The sequence below is a fragment of the Podarcis pityusensis genome, assembly GCF_964106645.2.
Source record: "Podarcis pityusensis genome assembly, chromosome: 5".
NCBI classification, from domain to species: Eukaryota; Metazoa; Chordata; class Lepidosauria; order Squamata; family Lacertidae; genus Podarcis; species Podarcis pityusensis.
This window is the reverse complement of record NC_138032.1, coordinates 12,074,180-12,084,094: the sequence shown is the minus strand read 5'-3', so window position 1 is coordinate 12,084,094 and position 9,915 is coordinate 12,074,180. Positions and strand designations below refer to the sequence as shown.

Genomic DNA, 9,915 nt, shown 5'->3' with positions numbered 1-9,915 from the left:
GCATTGGAATTCAGACTCCCTGATGTCCCAGGGTGCTCACTAGAAGGACAGATCCTGAAGCTGAGGCTCCAATACTTTGGCCACCTCATGAGAAGAGAAGACTCCCTGGAAAAGACCCTGATGTTGGGAAAGATGGAGGGCACAAGGAGAAGGGCGTGACAGAGGACGAGATGGTTGGACAGTGTTCTCGAAGCTACCATCATGAGTTTGACCAAACTGCGGGAGGCAGTGGAAGACAGGAGTGCCTGGTGTGCTCTGGTCCATGGGGTCACGGCTAAATGACTAAACAACAACACAACAATCTCCCTGGACCAAGCCATTATCAGTGGGGTACCAGGAAAAAATGGGAGGGGGACAGGCACAAAAGAGGCATTTCTACATTGGCGAGTTGCATCCTACATGTTAAGATTTCGGAAAGGAAGATAACAATCTATGGAGGGCACAATGTTGAATGTCACTGCTCTAAATCATGCAGGAAGTTAGACAAGTCAAGGAGTCTCACCCCTGCAGAACTTTGCCCTTCAGCTCATGACGGGCTGCAACCAAGGGAGACGTGATGAGAAGGTGAACAGGAGTCCAGTAATGAGGGGCGGCCTCCTGGTTTGGCAGGCTTCTTGCCTCCCAGCTCTCCTCTGGTACCAGCCATGAGCATTATGCATAGTATATGGCTTTCCAAAGAATTCTGGATGCTTTATTTATGTAATTTCATGTCAGGGGACGCCTTTTATTTTTAGTGGTTTGGAACTGGCATTTCAAACTCTCTTCTTTTTCCTTTTCGAGCTCGAGGTGGAAGATGAGTCAGAGGTCGAGAGGTGGGATTGACAAAACACAAGGCTCAGCAGCTGTCTTGCGAAGTAATGCTAAGCGGCATTGACTTCAACACCATGAAACATTTATTATTAGCTAAATAGTTAATGAGCACGACAGGTTTGTATGGAACATAGCAGTCTATTTGCCCAAAAGCTCAAGCTTAAAGATGCTTAAGATGCACAAACAAACAACAGACAACAAACTTGTGACTCCTGTATGCAAACATGAGTTTGAACACTAAAGAAATCCCTTCAGTGTTGAGGACATGGCTCCTTCTCCCTTGTTTACGTGCCCAGGCAGAAAGAAGGTCAGCTTGAACTACGAGTTATGACTGCAGCAGACAACTAGAAAATCAAAGAAATATAGAAGCCATTGGGAGGAATCTACCCAAACAGGAAAGACTGTTATTCTAGGACAGAGGTAGCTCAATGGACTATACCTCAATGGACTTCAGTAGACTGAAAGGAGATAGAACACCCAGCTTCAAATATTTACAGGGCTGTTATACAGAAGAGGGAGCAAGCTTGTTTATGATGGTAAGAGCTATTTGACAGTGGAATGGTCTCCCTTAGAGGGTGATGGACTCTTTCACTGGAGATGCTCAGAGGGAGATGCTTATCTTCCATGAACACTCGAGTTGGATTCCATTCAACTCTACAACTCTATGATTCAATTATTCCTGACCATTGGCCATGTTGGGTAGGGCAGGATGACAGCTGGATTCCAATAACATCTTAGGTAGTGTTAGATGAAACCATCTTTCTCCAACCCATGTCCCTTGCCCATGAGTAGACGGCCAAGCTTGTTCCTTCCCAAGTCTATGCAGATTTGCATTCAGAGAAATTCATTTTAAAAACATTTAAAACTGCCGCACTTTCAACAGATTGAAATAGTTTTGGAAGCACTTTCCAAGGTAAGTGGGATGCGGGTGGCACTGTTGGGACATGGGTGGCGCTGTGGGTTAAACCACAGAGTCTAGAACTTGCCAATCAGAAGGTCGGCAGTTCGAATCCCCACGACGGGGTGAGCTCCCGTTGCTCAGTCCCTGCTCCTGCAAACCTAGCAGTTTGAAAGCACGTCAAAGTGCAAGTAGATAAATAGGTTCAGCTCTGGTGGGAAGGTAAACGGCGTTTCCATGCGCTACTCTGGTTCGCCAGAAGTGGCTTAGTTATGCTGGCCACATGACCCGGAAGCTGTACGCTGGCTCCCTTGGCCAATAAAGCGAGATGAGCGCCGCAACCCCAGAGTTGTCCACGACTGGACCTAATGGTCAAGGGTCCCTTTACCTTTACCAAAGTAGTCTAAGGGCTTATTCCCAGGTTCTTTTTTCTTTCTTCTAACCCATTTCTAGCAGCTTGCAGCAGCAACTTGAAAGTGTGGCACTTGCTGAAAACTATTGAAAACCAAGTCCTGCAAAGTGTAAGGCCCCTTCCCCTACCCTTGAACTGGGGGTCATGTACCTGTAAGGCCACCAGGGACATTGTATAGTAAAAAAAATATATGGCTGTCCCAATAGGTACACAGGGCCACCATCTTTTCCTCTATACAGTTACCCAGGAAGGGATGGCATATCACTTCCAGATGCTTCCTCCCATCCCTTGTTCACATTAATCTATAGTTTGTTTAATGTGATGTGGAATTTAGGTCATTAGAACCAAGCAAAAGCACTCTAGGAGAGTGTTCTAGGAGCAGAGAGAGAGGTTTGGCTTAGTGAGAGGTGAGGAGTGGGGAGAGAAGAGTGGGGAGCTGCTTTTGGCTCCCTGAGCTTAGGGGTTTGCCCCCTGTCCTCTGTCCCATGCCCCAAACTGGACTGTGAACTAGTGAGCTCTGTCTGAGTGTTATTCCTTTGGTTTGCTCAGCCAAAATTTATGCTTCAGGAAAGTTCCAAGCTTAGTCAGGTGCTCCTGGATATATCAAGTTTTTAGATCATGGCGTTGTTTTCCCCCTGATATGGCTGTATGTATCATATCTCTCCTCAGGGACCAGAGCCTATTGGCCATCCACGGCAGAAGCAAATAATAATGAAAGAGTTATCAAACCCATCCACCATCTTGTGGCATTCAAGACGGATTCTCTAGAGCTGAAAACATGAGCTGAATAAAACTTGTGTTAAAGCTGTCTTTGTAACCATGCAGGAGAAGGATATTCTTTCAGCTTCGGTGCGATGAGACCATTGTTCTTATGTACACTTAATTGTCAACATAATTGTTTAAACAGAAGCCCCTGTGAGTCATTTGTGTGTCTAAACTATCACCTTGATTCTGACATTTGGAAAAGGTAAACAACCGTTTATGACAATCATGTCGAACAGTTTCGTATACCTTATAAGAGGGAGTTTGGGGTTTGGGGACTTCGTTAGCACATCATACCAGGCTGTTAAATCTGCCGTGATCCTGTCAAAGTCACCAGCTCGATTAGCAAAATGAGCTGGTTAATGCAGTCATCCCATATGCTGCACGTAGCTTTGGTCTGTCGTGTTGAAAGACAGTTCCCCTTGCCAGTAAACACACCCACCCCTCATCATAAAATAAATCATCCCAAATGCCATTGCTTGTGTGCTCAGGTATGTGTTTGATGGTGCTGAATACAAATGACCCCAAGCCAACCCATAGTCAAGCACCCCAGAATCATCTAACAGGAAATGCATAGACAACCAAACTAAGGTTGTCCTCAGTCCTATTTTTCTAGAAAAAGGGGTGCCAAAGCTTACAATGAACTCCTTCCTCATTCTCTTAGAATGGCAATGGCTGCCTCCTGAGAGGAGCCAGAACTGAGTTCCAGCGAGTTCCAGATGAAGAAAAGCCCTGCTTGTCACTATCCGAGCCAACAAGGGCATCTTCTGAGGCAAATATTTCTTCTGGAAGCATAATCTTGTTCACTAGAGATGCTGGAGACTGAAATATGGCTTTCTGAATGCAAATCATGTGCTCTTAGCATAGCCTCTCCTCCCCACATGCCAATGCCACACTACATATCTGAACAGGTAGCAAACCTATGATGCGCAACAGCGCAGTGTGCTAGTCAAAATAACTATTTCAGTGAAGTGGAAAATGTGTTCCTCTTACTTTTAAGATTCAGTAAATTTTTCCTCAAAGATTGTTATGGGTCGCAAATTTCCTGTGAGGTTCCGGAAATGGGGTTTAATGTATCCCCCTAGGGCTTTTGTTTGATGCCCTAAGCTCTTGATACCAGGATAATAATGGGAAGCATGGCCTTTGTGGGTGGGTATTATAGAGAGCGTGAGATAGGGGAAGCTTAATAAATTTCACTGAATTGGTTCTTTGGCAACCATGTACCATTTCCCCCAAGATGACCTATAAGCTCTGAAAGTGGCAATGCAGATCATCTTGGAAGTGGGTTTGGCATGTCTCCACTGGCATTAAAAGGATTAAAAAGGTGATGAATTGCTCCATGGGAGGTTTCCCTACCTGGGCATGTCAGAAAGCCTGACAACCTCTGTGCGATATTTGCAGGCTTGTTTCACCTAGCGATGCTGCAACTGGGGGGGAGTGGGATGGGGTGGGAAGGCAACAAAAAAAAATGTCTCAGACCCACCATATTTTTGATTAATGATGCCCCATTCGTTCACTTTCAGGCCTGATTGCGATGTCATAAAAAAGGAGAAAATGCTGGCATGGAAACCATCTGATAATCATATCTGAAAAAGCAAAGAAATATCCCAGTGCTTCCTGTATGATTTTGCTTACCAGGCGTTTCACAGATTTAGAGATGAAGCTTCGACGCGCAGAAATTAGATGGGCACTTTGTCATTCCACAGTAGTCTTTATTCAAGGATCTCAAACAGCTTGAGCAGCGGTAAATCATCCTGGTCTCCTTCTATAGCTTCTCTCCAGAGACCAAGGAATTCAGAAAGACTGAAATCTCTGTAACTAGAGTTGATCCCACACTGGGTCTTTTAGTGCTTCTGAGGCACTAAATCAGGCATTCCTCATCTGATAAAGTCATGGAGGGATTGGGAGGGGAGAGGTGGTTCTGGCAAGCCCCCCCTCTCCAAGCATCACTTTGAGCTGAAGGGCAGAGTTTTGCAGGGATGAGTCCCTGGACCTGCCCAACTCCCTGCATGACTGAGAGCAGCAACAGCCAACACGGTGCCTCCAGCTGTAACTCCCAGTATCTCTGACCATTGGCCAAGCTGAATGAGGTTGATAGGAGGTGGAGTCCATCAACATCTGAATGACAACATGTTGGCTACTCCTGGTTATGCGGGGTCCTAGACTCAGAAAAGCTTCCCTTCAAATCACAGAGTGTTGTAAGCAAGGGGAAGATGATGCCAGAGCTATCACCATGCTCTCCCTCATGTAATTTTAACTGTGAGGAAAAGGAACACCTGGATAGACTGATTGTTTTCCCTCAGATAGCCAACCACTGCATTAAAACAGGGGCTCCACACAGCATTTAACACAGTGCCATGTAAACAAGTACAGTGGTAGCTCGGGTTACATACGCTTCAGGTTACAGACTCCGCTAACCCAGAAATAGTGCTTCAGGATAAGAACAGAAATCGGGCTCCAGCGGCGCGGCAGCAGCAGGAGGCCCCATTAGCTAAAGTAGTGCTTCAGGTTAAGAACAGTTTCAGGTTAAGAACGGACCTCTGGAACGAATTAAGTTCTTAACCCGAGGTACCACTGTAGTGTCCTTCCTCATGGCTGAGAACTTTCTATAATGCCTACTCACAAGTTAAGCCTCATTCAGCAAAGATCCCTGGCCAACGTCAAATGAAAGTTAAATGCTTGCCAGTTCAGCCATTTTGTCGCTTCCTGGTCATCCCAAGTGAGGGATTGGCACATTAGCTTCCCTTTGAACAGCCTCCCCATGAATAATTGCGCCATGCGGCTTTGTTTTCCCATGAGGGGCTATTAATTCAAGAGTCTCTCTCTCTCTCTTTTTTTTAAATGAGTAATATAGCTATTGAAAAGTATTGCTGGCCGAAGTCCCATCAGAGCAACGCTGCATTGTTGTTGTTGTTAAAATCAGTCAGCCACTACAGCAACTGAATGTCCCCTCCTTGCCCCACTTCACCACCTGTGAATGGACTAGCAAAATCCAGCTTTTAAATCTTAAAATAATAATAATCTCATTAATTGGGGCACCTCAATGCTTGTTGTTTTTGTAAAATCAAGTAAACATTTGAGCCCAAAAATGTTGCCCGTCCAGGAAACTACAGAAGGAGGAGAAAGAGGGGTTAGTTACCTGTGCCCAGAATCTGTTTCAATACTCCTTTTTCTCACTCTCTTTCTGTCCCTTTGAAAGAATCTGCCAACTGTCAGGCTATAAACCATCCCAAGAATACACGTTGTCTTTTCAAGAATGAAACCTCCTTAGCAAAATCCACCAGGTAGAAATCTTCAAATGACCTCTAAGGCTGACAAATCATCTGAGAAGAAGAGAGAGGCAAGACAATGAGAGCTGCCTGCTGTTTCTTGTGCTGAAGTCAGAAGAAAATGCCAAAAGGGGAAGAATACTAACTCTCCGAGACTATTTAAAATTCCAGCAGGACGACTCTGCCTGCATTCCAATTTCCTCCCATAAATGCACACACAAAAAAGCATCTGAATGTCAGAAAATCACCACATGCAACCAGATTCTTTGACAAGCGGCAATTTATTTAGACTGCCCTCCAGAAGTTGAAAAGCTATTCTTCTTTCCAAATGTTGCTACGGCTCTAATTGAAAGATTACATAAGGATCACAGATTTTCCTTTCAATGAAATATGGTTCCAAGCATCTATGAGAAGTGCAACTGAAAAGAACTTACTGGATTCTATTATGTGTCGTGCCAGGAAGGCACCCAGAAAATACTAGAGATCAAGGCCTCCCTGAATAACATGAGGAGGAGAGATTTGGGTGGGGATGTTGCTGAGGAATTTTCAAGACCATTGTAATTAATGGACCTAAATTAGGGTATAATCCTGAACACAAGAAGTTGTTTTCAGGTAAGCAGGGACAAAGTACTCCAGACTGAAACTCCATTCAGGAGCTAGGCTGCGTAAGCCTGTTGGAGGGAAAACAAGCCTTTCAATAGAGATTGAGTTACACCACCCCTTTTGCTAGTTTAATTTATGCTGGGCTGCATCAACAGAAGTATAATGTCCAGATCTAGGGAAGTCATAGTTCTACCCTATTCTGCCTTGTTCAGACCACACCTGGAATACTGTGTCCAGTTCTGGTTGCCATAATTTAAGAAGGATGTTGACAAACTGGAATGTGTGCAGAGGAGGGCAACCAAGATTATCAAGGGTCTGTAAACCAAACCTTATGAGAGCTGGTTGAAGGAGCTCGGTATTTTTAGCCTGGGGGGGGGGGGAAAGGAGACTGAGAGGAGACAGGACAGCAAGCTTCAAATATCTCATGGGCTGCCACATGGAAGATGGAGCAAGCTTGTTTTCTTTTGCCCCGGAGGATAGGATCCGAACCACTGCCTTCAAGTTACAAGAAAGGAGACCAGAAAGAATTTTCTGACAGTAAAAAAGTTTGGTTGAGTTTCCTGCATTTCAGAGGGTTGGACTAGATGACTCTTGGGGTCATTTTATGATGCTATGTTGTGTTCCCAAGTCACGTGGGCTTAAGCCCATATGCCATGCTTAGTCCAGTTCAGCTAGCAGTAGCCCTGCTTCAAATTGGATGTGGTATACTCTATGCCAGGGACCCGGGTGGCGCTGTGGGTTAAACCACAGAGCCTAGGACTTGCTGATCAGAAGATCAGCAGTTCGAATCCCCATGACGGGGTGAGCTCCCATTGCCCAGTCCCAGCTCCTGCCAACCTAGCAGTTCAAAAGCACTTCAAAGTGCAAGTAGATAAATAAGTACCGGTCCGGTGGGAAGGTAAACGGCATTTCCATGCACTGCTCTGGTCCACCAGAAGTGGCTTAGTCATGCTAGCCACATGACCCAGAAGCTGTACGCCGGCTCCCTCGGCCAATAAAGCAAGATGAGCAAAGCAAGATGAGCGCCGCAACCCCAGAGTCGGTCACGACTCGACCTGATGGTCAGGGGTCCCTTAACCTTTATACTCTATGCTGGCTTAATTTAAGCCATGTTGACATATTTAGAATTGCTCCTTAAGTTAGGTGTACTCTGAGTAAAACTCAATTGAATAGAGACACCCACCCACCCCATGTTTATGATGCAACACAGGGAGATTGTAATTTGGCTGTGTTGGGTCTCCACTGCTCTGCTAGGGTCCCTGTCCATCGCAATCTCATTTTTAAAGGTCACTGTGGAAAATCAGATAAGAAGGATATAGCCATGGTGCTGATTTGTCTGGACTGAGCAATATACCTGGAGGGGAAGCACGTGGGTGAGTCATCTTGTCCTGCGCTTTCTCATCCACCAAGACATTTCCACTGCCCTTTCTGTCTTGTCACAGCTCTGGCCGATGCTGTTCTGCTGCATCTGGAAATGGTGGGCTTTAGTAGAACGTCCTTCAGCATACATGTAGCAATGCTGGCACAACACCCGAGAGTGTGACAGCACACTTATGCGACACAACTGAACCCTAAGAGGTGTTTGTGCACATGAACATTTCTGTTCAGCTTTGAAAGGCATGCTGCCTAGATGTCTAAATTCTACCCTACAGTGACACCAAGAGGGGAGAAAAACATACACTGTAACATTTTGCTGAATTCAGCCTAGAGATGCCCATGTTAAACATGCTTGTTTGCATTTGACTTAGCACAGTTATAAGATGCTTCCTACCTTCTGCTTTGATGTTTTTTTCTGGTCTCACTCCACCTTCTTCTTTCCACACTTTGCATGCAGAAATTCCCAGGCTTGGTATCCCTGACATTTCCAGTTGAAAGAAAGAAGAATGAGATAGCCAGGGGTGGGAGAGATATGTACCAAAAATCCTGGAGCTGAGACGTAGCATGGGAGGGGGGCTGGGGGGCCCATTGCCACAGGCACAGGTCTTTTTTGGGTGGGGCCACATTCCTGCCCAGATTGGCTGGAGAAACCCAGGCAGATGGGTGGGGTATAAATAATAGCATTATTATTACTATTAACAGCTGGAGGGCGCCGTGAGAAGGACGCAACAGCTCACGGTGCCCTGCAAACCCAGTGCCATTTTACCCCTGCCCTCTAGTGTCCTTTGTACCAGCCTTCCAGCTGGAGGGAGGCTTAAGAAGGACACAACAGGCATGTGCCCTGCCAGCCCTGCAGTGTTTTGGTGAGTCTCAAAAAGCGGCACTGGGCTCTCAGGGCGTTGTGGGTGCACCTTCATGGCAGGGTGGCGTTGGCCAGACGGGCTCCCCACTGTGCTGCCAGGCAGACGGCGCAGTGTGGAGCTGCTTAGCTCCAGTGAGCGGTGGTCACCCTGGCAGTGCACCCCACCCCCAGGGCACAGAGCACCCCCTCGATGCAGTGCGTACACCCTGTTGCGTGCGGGGAATGCTCCGCCACTGCCCTGGAGAGCTGCAGTTAGTCAGAGTGGACTACACTAGATGGGCAGAGCTTGATCTAGGAAATAGCCTCTTTAGCACATTACTGGACCACTGTTGATCAGAGCGCCAGAGTAGATGAGCCTTTGGAATTTGGGCAATTCTTGTGTTTCTTACATCCATGCAAGTTTGCCTTTTCATCCTCTGCAGGCTCCTTGTCCCTGTTCCTTGGCACTGCATGGAAACAGAAGAAGATGTCCATTGGGCCATCTAGCCCAGTATTGTTGACAATGGCAGGCAGTGGGTCACCATGGTTTCAGACAGAAGCCTTTTCCGATCTGGAGATGCTGGGAATCCAAGACGGGACCTTCTACATGCAAAGCAGATGTTCTATCACTGAGTCACAGCCCTTCCTCTTTGGCTGCAGTGGGGGGGGGATGCAGCTTGCGCCCCCTGCATGGCAGACATCATGTGCCGAGTCCTCAAGGGGGCCGGCGGAAGCAGCTGCTTTCTCAAGGTGCCAACTTTTTTGCCCCTCTTGTCCTTCCGCCCAGGTTAGCTCACCAGCTGCCTTCTGAATATGGCTGAGGAGGAAGCCCTTCGAACCGGAATGCGGAGCACCGAACGCACAGTGAATCGTTTAGCACTTCTCCTTCAGAAACATGAGTACGGGCCTTTAAAACATCTGAGCAAAACAAAAAAACAAAACA

The 9,915-nt window shown here is 46.6% G+C and overlaps 1 long non-coding RNA gene across 1 annotated transcript; it reads right to left on the bottom strand.

Moving 5' to 3' along the window:
- Positions 1-934: 934 nt before the first annotated feature.
- LOC308478580 lies at positions 935-7,244 on the bottom strand. The gene is made up of 3 exons (XR_013987175.1): positions 6,022-7,244; positions 4,366-4,468; positions 935-1,154 (listed from the first exon to the last, which is right to left on the bottom strand). It is a non-coding gene; the product is annotated as an uncharacterized lncRNA (long non-coding RNA).
- Between the last annotated feature and the right edge of the window lie 2,671 nt (positions 7,245-9,915).